A 9,818-nucleotide genomic window follows, 5' to 3' on the forward strand; every position below is an offset into this window, starting at 1 on the left:
TGTGTTACATTTTCTTTAAACATTTCTAGAGCTAATTTTTTTTTTTTCTGATCTTCCCTTCTTTTGTTTTGTTCCCCCTAAATTCATCTTTGCCTTCCCATTACGCGCTCGGGCTAGCTCAGTATTTTACCCGACGGACGCTGTTTTTTCACGGGAAGCTCACTGCGGGACACGGTTTTGGACCGCCTACTATATTTATGGGAAAAGGGGCGCCAGATTGTCTGGTAGAAAGGCCCGACAGCAGAGCAAAGCGACGAAATGAAGCAAAAATACGCAGAGGGTACAGTCGCAAGTTGCCGTTGCAGCGGTTAACAAGTGTGTGTTGGCCGTCTCTCGAACGCGTCCCTTGCAAGCGTCTCAGGATACCTGATACGGGCCGCCCGCTCGGACCCGGCGGCGTCTTGCGGGGGTGTGCGCGTATTTGGAGGGGAGGCGGGGGGGGCGGGGGGGGGGGGGGGTAGGGGCTTCCGTGTGCGCCGAGAGCCGGGTCTAACGCTCTTTTGCCCCTTCTATCGCTGTGCTGTTCAGGCTCGTTCTTTGCTACTACTTTACCATTTCCACCTCCTCGTTTGTTTTTTCTGGTTGTTGTTCAGCCGCGGCCCGTTTGAGACTTGTCGTGCTGCCTATTATACGGTCCCCTGCCCTCATTCTCAAGTTTGTTTAGAGGGCGGAGATTATACCTCCTCGCTTGTTCTGTGTCCTTATATTGACGAAACGGATTCATTGTAAGCCTGCCCTGACGAAGGGAATACCATTCCCGAAACTGTTGGCAAAATAAACGTTAAAAGAACAGTCGCGTTTGTCGTAATACTGTACCTAAACTAGTAAACTGGGCCATTGGAACCCCTACTGAATACAATATATATATATATATATATATATATAGAAGAAGGGGTCACAACCTTGCAATTATCTTAATTTAATACCGACAGTTTCGGACGGAGGACCGTCCTTCCTCAGGGTATACACAAGAATATATATATATATATATATATATATATATATATATATATATATATATATATATATATATATATATATATATATATATATATATATATATATATATTGTTAGATGGTTGCCGGCCGAAGTGTACGGGAGGGGACCGTATAAGTCAATGCCGACGCGGTCAGATAGGCGTGGCGTGCAAGGTAGCGGCTGCAATTCTCCAGCAGAACGATGAGGAGGTGGCTTGCGACGTTGAAAGGTAAGCCATGACTGTACGTATTTGCGGATGAGTGTGTACATGCCACGCCAATAATATCGTAGTCGGATGCGATCGTAGGTCTTGACCACTCCGCCATGACCACACTGCGGGTCAGCATGAAAATGGGCGCAGACTTCCGAGCGAAGGTGGCGGGGAATAACTAGCAACCACTTGCGGCCATCGGAGGTGTAGTTGCGGCGATAAAGGAGGTTATCACGTATTGAGAAATGGGAAGCATTGCGGCGAAGAGTGCGCGAAGGCGAAGCAGCCGTAGGGTTCGTGAGGAAGTCAATAAGAGAAGAGATCCATGGGTCGACACGCTGCGAGGAAGGCATGGCGCTGATGTGAAGCATCGGTGAGGAGGCGTCGAAGGTGGAAAGGCTGGAAATATTGGCTGGAAGTGGGCAGCGGGATAGGACATCGGCGTCTTGATGTTTGCGGCCAGTACGATATACGACGCGGATATCGTACTCCTGGAGGCGAAGGGCCCACCTCGCGAGGCGGCCGGATGGATCTTTCAGAGAGGAAAGCCAGCATAGCGCATGGTGGTCGGTCACGACTTCAAACAGGCGGCCGTAGAGGTAAGGGCGGAACTTGGTAAGGGCCCAAATTATCGCCAGACACTCTTTCAGTGACCGAGTAGTTAGATTCAGCCTTTGTTATCGTGCGGCTGGCATAGGCAACGACGTACTCGATGAAGCCAGATTTGCGTTGTGCGAGTACGGCGCCAATGCCTACCCCACTGGCGTCAGTATGACCTCGGTAGGTGCGTTTGGTTCGAAATTGCGCAGTATCGGGATACGACGCAAAGATCGAAAGCGTCGTCACAAACTTGGGACCACTGAGAAAGATCGGAACTGCCGGACAGAAGTTGTGTCAAAGGTGCAGCAATTGAGGAAATGTTGCGTATAAACCTACGCAAGTAGGAGTGCAGACCCAGGAAGGTGCGCAGATCTTTGATAGAAGTAGGTCGAGGAAACGCAGCCACAGCATGAAGCTTAGCCGGGCCCGGACGGACACCGTCCTTAGAAACAACGTGGCCTAAAATGGTAAGTTTGCGGGCGGCAAAATGACACTTCTTTAAGTTGAGCTGAAGGCCGGCGTCAGAGAGGCAGATCAGAACGTGCTTCAGTCGAGAGAGGTGAGTGTCAAAGTCAGGCGAAAACACGACGATGTCGTCGAGGTAACAGAGGCAGGTCTTCCACTTCAGCCCACGCAGAATGGTATCCATCATCCGCTCAAAGGTGGCAGGAGCATTACAAAGGCCGAAAGGCATCACAGTAAATTCATATAGGCCGTCAGGGGTTACAAAGGCTGTTTTGGGGCGATCGGCCTCTTCCATGGGTGCCTGCCAGTACCCGGAGCGTAAATCTAAAGAAGAAAATATTTGGGCACCTTGCAAGCAGTCTAGCGCATCATCGATGCGTGGCACGGGATATACGTCCTTGCGCGTGACCTTGTTAAGGCGGCGGTAGTCTACACAGAAACGGATGGAGCCGTCTTTCTTTTTGACAAGCACAACTGGCGAAGCCCAAGGACAACTTGAAGGCTGGATAACGCCGCTCTTGAGCAATTGGTCGACTTGATCTTCAATGACTTGGCGCTCGGCTGTCGACACACGATAGGTGCGCCGCCGTAGATGAGCGTGGGCACCTGTGTCGATGCGATGTGTGACAGTCGAGGTTTGGCCAAGGGAGCTGTGATGGCAGTCGAAGGAGGCGCTGAACTGGTGGAGCAAGTGGAGAAGCTACGTGCGCTGCGGCGGAGGAAGATCTGCGTCGATGGAGCGGAGAAACAGTTATGTAGAGGAAGAAGTGGGCGTAGAAGATGGTGGGCTGAGCGCAGTGAGATTGATGTGCGATGCATCGTCAGTCTCCTCACGGGTTATAATAGACGCGATGGGTTGGACACTTCCGACACATTCGCCACGGCGCAAAGCACTAGGGCAGGAGAACGGGTTACAGACCCACCGTACGGATAGGCCGGCAGAAATAGTCAATACGGCGTAAATCAGGGGAAGAGACTTCCGGCGGAGAAAAGTATGAGCGGGCGTGAAAAGTACAGTGTCATCACGGAGAGGGTCACAACAGAGGCGCACAAGAACGGAAGAGCACGGAGGCAAGTCGATGTCTTCGGCGACGAGGGCTTTAATACATGACGACGAGAGAGCAGCGTCCGGCAGCGATTGGGGAAAGACTTCCGACTTAAGCCTGAGCGCAATCAATCTATGACCGCAGCATGACGAGACAGGAAATCCCAGCCCAAAATAACATCGTGGGAACAAAACGGCAGGACGACGAACTCGATCGTATGTAGGACGTCGTGAATCAAAACTCGTGCTGTGCAAGCTGCTGACGGCTTGATGTACTGAGCGCTGGCCGTGCGCAGCGAGAGACCGGCAATTGGCGTCTTAACGTTCTTCAAGCGGCGACAAAGTTGTGCGTCTATTACTGAAATTGCGGCGCCAGTGTCGACAAGGGCCATGACAGAAATTCCCTCGACCGAAACGTCAATACGGTTCGCAGGTGACAGCTGAGGTATTTCGTAGTTCGACGGTGACGCAGTTCTTGCCTCAGGAAGTGCGGCATCTAGTTTTCCTCTTGCGAATTATTAGGACGGCGACGCATCGGAGAGATGGAGCGGCGCCGCGGCGAAGGGGAACGGCGATCGGTAAGCGGTGAACGGTCGGGGGAGAACGGTCGAGTCGACGGACGGGGCTCAGCAGACGCAAAGTACTGACGCGCTGGAGGCCATTAGCCGACCGGCGGTGCCGAAACGGGGAGACGGCGACGACAATCGCGGGCTACGTGCCCAGGCAATCCGCAGGAGTAGCAAATAGGCCGGTTATCCTTCGTGCGCCAGGGATCTCGGTCTCGTGGAGAGGGTCGCATATAAGGTGCCGGTGCTGGTACGGGCACTGACACTGTAGGGTACGTAGGCGGCGGAGTTTGAGCAACGACTTCGGCGTAAGTAAGTTGACGGGCGGCAGGTCTTGGGACGACGTTGGCATAACTCAGAGGGGTGGCGACAGGTCTGGGAGCGGCGTCAGCGTATGTCAATGGAGCAGCGACATGTGATGATGAATGGGCGGACGGAAGCGCCTCAGCAACCTGCTCTCGAATAGCATGTTGGAGAGCCGGGGCCAAATATGGTGGCGACCCCTGGGGGCTAGGCAGAAGAGAAAGCTGACGGGCCACCTCCTCAGGCACAAAGTCTTTGATTTGCTGCAGCAGAGAGGAGTTATCAGCTGCGGGCGTCAGTCCAGCAAGTGACTCTACATGAGCTGAGTGCTGAAGAGTCAGGACCCACTGCGTACGCAGCTCCTCGAACCTCTGGCACAGCGTGATGACTTCTGAAACGGTGCGCAAGTCCCACTCTAGCAGCATTTGAAAGGCGTCATCATCAATACCTTTCAGGATCTGCTTTATCTTGTCAGCTTCCGGCATGCTGACGTTCACTCGGTTGCAGAGGGTGATTACATCTTCTATGTAACTAGTGAATCTTTCGCCGACCTGCTGCGACCGTTCACGCAAGCGCTGTTCGGCGCGGAGTTGTCTGACGGCTGGGCGACTAATCACTTCGGAGAACTTCGTTTTGAAGGCCGACCAAGTTCCAACATACCCGTCATGGTTGCGGTACCATAAATTGGCGACACCGGTAAGATATAATATGAGATTGTTGAGATTAGTCTCGTCGTCCTATTTGTTTTAGAGGCTCACACGTTCGTAAGACGCGATCCAATCTTCCACGTCGTGTTCATCTGTTCCGCTGAAGACAGCCGGGTCCCGCTGGCGAAGGGAGCCGGCACAGATGATTGTCGGTGGGCCTGCTTGCACGGCTTGATTTTGGGTGTCCACAGGCATATCAGGTGTTAGAAGAGTGCGGTTACGGAGCTCCAGAGCCGATATCGTTACCCGGCGACTCCACCAAATGTAAGACGGGGGTTTGTTAAAGGCACTGGGACCTTATTAAAGGAGCAGGGCGGCAACCGTATGCGGTCAGCCAAAGCGAGCCCAAAGCACGAGCAGCGATGGGAAACCAACTACGACACCTACGAGCACGCGACTGCATGTTTTAAGGTGGAGCGACGCAGTCATTTCTTAGCTCGGGGCCGTTTTTCAGCTTTATTTCAAATCTCATGGGTAAGCCCGCGCGGCGTGATAGTATGCGACTCAGTTTGGTGACGGGCACGTTGGCCGTATTCATGATAAACGGCGCTAAATGATATCCGTGCGCTCGCAGTGTGTGGCACCTGAGGAGACGGTCAAGGCGGAAGCAGCTGAAGAAATGCGACGGCGCTTACGCTTTCGGTTCACATCCCATAGCGACGAGCATTGAAAAATTAAAATGGTGTATGTTCGTAACAAATGCATTACGCGGATTCGTGATGAGTAACGCAAAACGCACTTGACGACTTTGCCGCTCCCGTCGTCTCAGATCACGGCAAACAGTGGAACGTGCGGCCTTTTACAAAGAAGTGTGTTTCTGCGCCGCCCCGTCGAAAAAAGTGGTATGGTTTAACGTAGTCAACACGAGTAGAAGAGCGAGTACACGTGTTGACCCTGATTGGCTGATTGTTTCACTTTGCTGGGCGGTCGCCGGCATGTCTGGGATCGATATTAGACTAACGTTAAGCTCTACTAGAGGTTAAGCTGGTCTTACCTGTTCGCGCCGAAGGTGGAAGTTAATAAATATGACGATGTGCAATGCACAGCGTGTGTGTCTGTGTTGCATTTTCACAAGAGTCGTGATAGGCTGCGATAGCATAGTGTTCTCGTTCTGTGGCTACCGGTGCTAATCAGTTCGCGCCGCTATGGCTTCGAAACAAAATCACGGAAATGTTAATATTGTTACTGCATCATCATTGTCATGGACGCTACAAGTTTCTAGGTTGGATGTAACCCCGTAAAGTAATGCTTTCGTAATTAAAACGAGTTTCCCCATTGGCTGGCGAGGATATTCAGTTTTCCTTAGAACAACATAACTGCAGCCTTTTTCATCTCTTACTTAGACCAAACATTACTTCAAAAGCGGAACCTTGTGGCCTGTAACCGTATCTCAATGCGTCATGAAAGATGACGTCGCGACTTGATGCGCCAGATGATGCAGGTAGCGTTGTGGTACATCCTGTTCTCTGGGCAGCGTGGTTCAATTTCATTTCACGTATCATTGATTGGGCTTGATTTGTGACTGAGATTTTGATCTGCTCTTCATTAAATCCTTAACTTATCAGCTGCCCATTTTTGTGCTACCTGTTTTCGGGCATTATTTCAGGCATTTCGTTTCTTAAGCTTGTCTATAAGGTGTCGGGTATGCATTCAACACAAGGCTCATTTCTCGGCGGTTTCACTCCAGAACTCGAGACGATCGCACGTGTTGTCTAAAATCGTTGAGGCCGTAGTGTCTTGATGCACTAAACTACTAGCCTTCACTACCCATCATGGAGCTGTCTCTTGAGACGCCAACGGAAAATGATCTCTCCCGCCAGTGCGAATGAGATGACGAAGCCAGCCAGATAAGAGGCAATGTACAAATGAAACGGCTCTGCTACTGCGACTCCTGCGTGCTGTCAAGAACGACTCGTTTTGAGCGAGGTACAGCCACTTCCCGTTCTGCGATGGCCAGCAGTACACGGCGGTGCTGGTACCTGGAAAGACATTGTAGCGGATTAATTTATTTTCAGCCCAGGGTCCCTGTGTTTTTTTTTTCTAGTTAGTTCCTTTACATGATTATTTCTTGATATCGCCTTCGACAGCACCCGTTTAAGGCAACCACTTATTGGCAACTGGCTCAGGCAGCTGTGCGAGCAGTGAGCGGTACCGAACAGGCCAGTGCAAAACTTGAAATGATAATTATCACACTAACGATAATTTCCAAATTACGCGTCGACGTTCAAACCATTCAAACCTGCAGATGCGGCTGCAGCGTACTCAATATACACTGCCTATTTAAAGCCCGCAAACATTAATCTGAAAGCATTCCTGGAAGTCATCTAAAGTTCACTCTCTTTCCTAGTTTTTCCGAATAAATGCAACATCCGATGACTGAGGTAACTTGCATTTGCCTTTTTTAAAACTCGCCTTCGGTGCACTCCAAAATATCACTAGAATGCAAATATCTGATGATATTCCTCGTTATGTCCATGATAACCTTTACTTTGTGTAACTCTACACAAAAGTTTGAAGTAATTAAGAAAATGCCCCACGGAGAGGAGGCACTGTTAGTGAAGACGAAAATCGAAAATATAGATACAAACCACACCAGAATTATAAATCATGAGCATTGAGAGTGTGTTTTGTTTTTTTCTTACTTTTCATTCGTTTTCTGGCATTTCAACCGGACGCCCGTCCGCTCAATAACACCTGTGCCCATCATAGGGGTGTGCGTAACCGACCGATGGCGTGCCCATGGGGACGCCATTGATGTGACGTTGCCGAAGGGGCACTTAAGGGCGTCAAGTGAGATTTTACGAAGATGAGCCTTTGTGGTCAAGTTATCGCGGATATCCTAGGGCTACGGGAAGAATGGAGGTCAGTCGACCTATCCTTAAACGGACGCTTAGCGTAACTCCGGCTATTCTAAAACCTTAGTAAAATTTCATTACTTCGCTCTTTCAGCCGTATTTACGTTCACAGAGTAGCGAAAATATTTTTTATGCCAACATGTACCGAGGTATATAAAACTTCATTCGCCTGCCTCAAGAATCGAACTCGTGATGCACTGACACAAACTGGAAGAAAATGGAGATGCGGTCTAGCATGAGATGTCTGCATACAATGTAAGAAAGTTATCACAGGTTCTGATGGCGATGATTGTTATTTATAAAGCTTTTTATTTTCAATTTTTATTTTGAGAAAAACTGTGTGTGCGTGTATCCGTGTCCGTGTGCGTGTGAGTGTGTGTGTGTGTGTGTGTGTTTGTGTGTCCGTGTGCGTGTGAGTGTGAGTGTGAGTGTGAGTGAGTGAGTGAGTGAGTGAGTGAGTGTGTGTGTGTGTGTGTGTGTGTGTGTGTGTGTGTGTGTGTGTGTGTGTGTGTGTGTGTGTGTGTGTGTGTGTGTGTGTGTGTGTGTGTGTGTGTGTGTGTGTGTGTGTGTGTGTGTGTGTGTGTGTGTGTGTGTGTGTGTGTGTGTGTGTGTGTGGAAAGTCCGGAGGAAATTGGGACACCTTCCAGGCACACTCCGGACCTGTAAGATGCCGCCTCCTGAATCATCGCAAGTGGGGCCTATCGCTGTGACCCCGCACTAGGGTATGAATACTAAGCGTGCTTACAAACGGGATTCATTGATATCATGTAGCTATACGAGGAAGTTTTCAGCCAAGCTCTGAGCTCATATGAAAGGAAGGAGCTCACGACCTCAAAAATTTCAGAAGACCTTGAATACCAGCGTGAATAATATCCTTGTACAACGTAGCTTAAACCTGGTCAGCACTTGCACTTAATGGGCTTGACGCGGCCACTACATCGAACACTAAAGAACTTGGTGGCCGATTGAAGGGGCACAAAAAAAAATTACAGCACCGCCGCAGATTTCATGAGAACTCCAAAACATGCTGAAGGCAGCAATAGCTCGGGATAAGCTTCTTGTCATAACTGAAACCTTGGTAACATGCTCTTGGACGAAAATAACATCTCTCCTGCCCAAATGCTTGGGGGGAGGTAGCTCAGTTAGGCATACCCATGTAAGAAATGATGGAGTTAGATGCTTTTGTGACATGTCGGTCTGCTTGGACACTATCTGTTTCATCAGATGATGTCGCCAAAGACGATGATGTCGCCATGTGTGCGTCAAAATCGGCCCAGACCATGATTCGCAGTGAATAAATTAAAAACAGGAAAGGTGGAACCTCAAACAAACGCCCCGTACTGGTCGCCTTGAGATCACAGCTTTAATAAAACAAGTAGATCGAGGATAGTCATTTATGTAAATAAAAGCAGACACAGGTAATAACAAAAAATAAAGCAGAATTTGGACAGCAGATCGTTTACGGTGCTAGGAAGTTCGAATTATCCGTGGCCTTGAAAGAACTCCTGACTTGTTGCAACCAAACAATGGAATACTGGAATAGAAATGAGGAAATATCCTATAAAGAACACCCGCACATATCGATATTGCTGACAAGAGGTTTAAGTAATCGTGGAAACAACGTGGGAAGCACAAAGGAACATTAGAAATAGAACAAACTGTGTAAGAAGGAGTTTACATAAACAAAAAATTTGAGTAATGTAATAAGCATTGGCACCTAGAATGACAAGTTCGTGGAGAGTATTCTCCACAAAAAGATGTTCTGATACTTATTTCCTAAAAAAGCTTTCTGAGCTCTTCACTGGAAAAATGTTATGCGCAAAATTATTTGTAAATGTTTAGAATGGTTAGCGTATGCAGACGCTTTTGATGTCGAAAGATACTCATTTTGAGCACCTACAAGGAGAGAGGTAGACTTTAATGTAAAACAGGGAATTCAGTTGGTGTTTAAAATTCCCTGGCATGCTACTCTGCCAGGGAAAGGGAATTTGGGAAACAAAGACGGAAGGAGAGCGGTGCAGAAAAAAGAATAAGGGGAGAATATGAACCACGGTCATTAAATACGTGTTATGGTGCATCAGGGAGTA

This window comes from Amblyomma mixtum, unplaced genomic scaffold (genome assembly GCF_055824585.1).
Source record: "Amblyomma mixtum isolate Tamu unplaced genomic scaffold, ASM5582458v1 scaffold_19, whole genome shotgun sequence".
Lineage (NCBI taxonomy): Eukaryota > Metazoa > Arthropoda > Arachnida > Ixodida > Ixodidae > Amblyomma > Amblyomma mixtum.